We start from the raw sequence: 3,777 nt of genomic DNA on the forward strand, positions 1-3,777 counted from the left end.
CTCTTTCCTTTCTATAGCTCAATAAAGATTTTTTTATAAGTTTAGGATATCAAAAATCAAGTCCAGGTATATCATTACCAGTATCTTTACACTGCTTACAACCCTACTAATGCTGGGAAAGAAAAATAGTTTTACACAGTTTTCAGAATCTCCTTGCACAAATCTGTTCAAGGGTCTCCCATACATGGGTATCTCCTTAGGGAGAAAGTCCTGTTGGGGATCCATGGACTAATATTGTCCCACTTATTCTCCCATGCAAGCTAAACCTTGCAGGTGGGATTTTTAGATCAAGGATATACTAGGCCTCCTTCCACGTAAAAAGTAGAGTTGGGGTTTTTTGATGGAAGCTTTGTAGTGCCTTCCCTGCCCACTGCCCTTATGCCATCCACTGAGCAATCTTATCTTCAAATGTGTTCAAGTGAAGACAACTCTGCATAAAGAGCTTAAATTAAATTAAGCTCTCTACCCCAGAATATATATATACTGTATGATCCACATTTAGGTTTTTATTTTTGGTTCATACTGTTGAAAAGAAAATCTCTTCTGATGCACCCAAATGAGAAGCAGAAGAATAAGCTAGTGCAAGCTCTGTCAAATACACACTTTGAGAAATGGCATCCTAGTTTATAGCAGACTTATAGTTCTTATCTCAAGTTTCCAAAGTTCATCTGAATCTCCAATACAGGGAATTTCAATGTATCAGTAAATCTTTTACGTCATGAAGAAAAGTCACTCAAAGAAGCAATGTCCCTTATCAGTGGAAGAAGTGATAAATCTGAAATAATATATAATTCACGACGACACATATCAAGACACTATAGCAAACACTGACACGAGACCTATTTATGGCATTGCTTTGCTAGGCGTATTCCCTACAGAACTATCTTTTCTTATTCTGACCCAAACAACTGCTTTGATAATGCACATCTTTTCAGAGCTGGGTAAAAAAAGCAAATCTAATTCAGCACCCATTTCTCATGATAGAAAACTATTGGCCCTCAGCCAGCAACATATAGAAGTATATGAAAATTTAAGTGCGGATCAAAGAGAAATGTGACATGGTATGGCTACTTCAAAAAATTCATGACCTCAGACACCAAACTATCCATTGTCTGAAACATGCTAATACAAATGTTAAACTGTCCTTGGCTGGGGAACAAAGGTTTTGTTTAGTTCCTTCACACCATCTTTGTCAGACTGTATTGTTTAATACATTTGTGGATTCACAAGCTCTGTAGAAACACAGTCTTCTCAAATCTCTCTGATATGGTTCATTGCCACCCTGAAATTCAGAATCTGGAAATACTCTACAAATTTTAGCTAGAACTCGCAACAACCTCAGGAACAAGGTCACCACCAGACAATTTTGGGAAGTGCATTAAATTTAGTGACTACAGATGACATAACTGTCATAAAATATCACATGAGTCAGTATCACAATCCTTGAATATTAAAACTAGCTTTTAAATAGTTTAAATATCACTCAAAACTACCTGGGATGATGTAGAATTTGAAAAGAGGCATAGCTATATATCTGGAAAAACAAGGGAACCATTTCCCTACCAAGGCCATTACTGCAGTTCACCTTCAAATTAACAACCAAGTAATAAAAAAATAATAAAAAAAAAAAAGAATCTACAGGAGAGACAATGCTCTTGAGACACAGAGCAGGGAGGCATGTATTTCCATAGTCACCTCTACATCAGGCATTAGCCAAACAATATACCTACAGTGGCTGGCAAATCAGTTAAACTAAGAAGGACCCAAAAGCTGGCACAGATGTTGCACACAAGTTTCACACTATTTAGCCAATTATGGTTTTTTCTCTCATCTTTTAAAGTGAGTCATACAGCATAATATCATTTCAAATGTTAATATATTTGGTTTGAAGAGAGAAAATTATTCCAAACCTGGCTGTGCTGCAGTCGAAGCAGAACTGTGCTCTGAACAGCAGCAGATGTGCTGTCTACAAAGTCTGTTCAGACCAGCCTGTGAGATACCAGGCCATTAGAAGAATAGAGAGAACCTTTACAGACTGGACAGGATTACAGTTTAATGATATGTTTTCCAATACATTTTTTTAAAAGATAAAGAAGGTGGGTGTAGACTGGTGGAACAAAGGAACATACATGCAGGAAACCAGGTTTACAGAGAATTCAGACAAGGAGAAGAATAAACCCAGTAATATATGTACTTGGGTAAACACCACAGCAGTTATATTGAAGTGGTGGAAGTGCAATAATGTCTACAAATGGGAGTGGAACAATAATTTTATGCACACATACATTTGATATATACAGATACACACACACACACACACATATATATACTTGTTCAGTTTAGTAAGGTTAAGGGCTGATTGAATCTGACAATGCTTCTCATCCCTTCCTCCCCCCTCCTGACAGGAAGAAGTGCATGAGAAGATGAATCCTCAAAGACATGCTGCAAACAAAAAAGCAAGCCAGCAATTCCCCATGCCTTGAGCTACATCAGACTACCCTTGTTAAGGTGAATTTTCAGCCATCTTCTTCCCAAAGGCATATGCAAAGAGTATCTCAGGCTCTTGTGAAGCATCTCCTCTGACTAGCATAGCCCACACTGATTTTTTTTCTATAATATATTAATAAAATTGAAAAATCTTTGTCATCTCAATGGATCAACCTGCAGTTCTGGGGCATCATGAGAAGAACCTCAGCACAAAGTTTTAATCACCAACTGATTTTCTGCATTTAAATTCAGTAATAAATTCAGTATATGTAAACTAGACACAGATATTAGGTGGTCCAAACTTGGCCTTTAATCAGTCAAGTGATCCTGTTTTCCATCTTCATAGTGGCCTTCCAGACAAAAGGTAAAAGCAGTCCATTAGTAAGCATGGATTGCTGAGGGTCTGTGATAATGGGGGTTGTATAATAAAGCTAAGATAAGAAGAGGCTAAGACATACAGCAGTAATGAAATTGCCTGCCTCATTCCCAAACAGAAAAACCTCTCAGTTAAGCATATCAGATAACTCCCACTAAAACCAATTTTGTGATACAATTTTAACAGTAGGATACAAGTCATCCCCTTCCATTCCCAGGTGTTCACCGTTTTAAACTCAAACAAAATGACCTGTATCAGTATAACTTACTCTACTTCTGTCCGTGAAGCATGAATAAAGGGGAATCCTAAACTATAAAACCAAGAATCAGGCCAGAAAAACTTATGTAAACCAGCCCATAGAGCCACTTTAGAGCAGAAGGGAAAGAATCTGTCACTTTCTTCAGCTAATCTTAATATGTGAAGGAGGAATCCACCTTACTCTCTTCTTTCTTAGCTGAACAATAAAAGAAAATAAAGTGTTCCTGAATAAAATGTTTTCTGTATTCAAGCTGGTTTATATCATAGTAGGAATTTTAAATGTGAAACTATGCAGTGGCATGTTACAGAATAAAAGAAACCAGAAAATAAGGAAGAAATATTCATCTGGCATCTATAGGAACAGAAGATCATGTAACAGATGGAAAGGGGAGTCAGCTCCAAACACTGAATAACCTTGTCTGTCACCAGCCTCAGATGAAAAACCTGCCATAATTAGAGGGTTCTGGACAGCAAAAAATGACTGCACTAAGAAACAGAATATTACTGGTAGCAATAATTTCAATACAAGGACAACATCTGATTTGGCTGATATTCTTTCTCAGAAGCATTATTCTATTCTTTTTCCTAAAGAGACTAAACACAGTCCAGAGAATCACTTCATAAATTACTCCTGTTCTTCAGGGAAAAAAACAGCA

At 37.1% G+C, this 3,777-nt stretch overlaps 1 long non-coding RNA gene across 1 annotated transcript in view; it reads left to right on the forward strand.

Annotated features, from left to right (window-relative positions):
• LOC108448714 overlaps positions 1 to 3,533 on the forward strand; it is a 19,835-nt gene extending 16,302 nt beyond the window's left edge. Inside the window, exon 4 of the long non-coding RNA XR_001864695.1 lies at positions 2,406 to 3,533. This is a non-coding gene — a long non-coding RNA (uncharacterized LOC108448714). The remainder of the gene's footprint in view (positions 1 to 2,405) is intronic.
• The last annotated feature ends 244 nt before the right edge of the window (positions 3,534 to 3,777 follow it).

The sequence above is a fragment of the Corvus brachyrhynchos genome, unplaced genomic scaffold, assembly GCF_000691975.1.
Source record: "Corvus brachyrhynchos isolate BGI_N302 unplaced genomic scaffold, ASM69197v1 scaffold97, whole genome shotgun sequence".
NCBI classification, from domain to species: Eukaryota; Metazoa; Chordata; class Aves; order Passeriformes; family Corvidae; genus Corvus; species Corvus brachyrhynchos.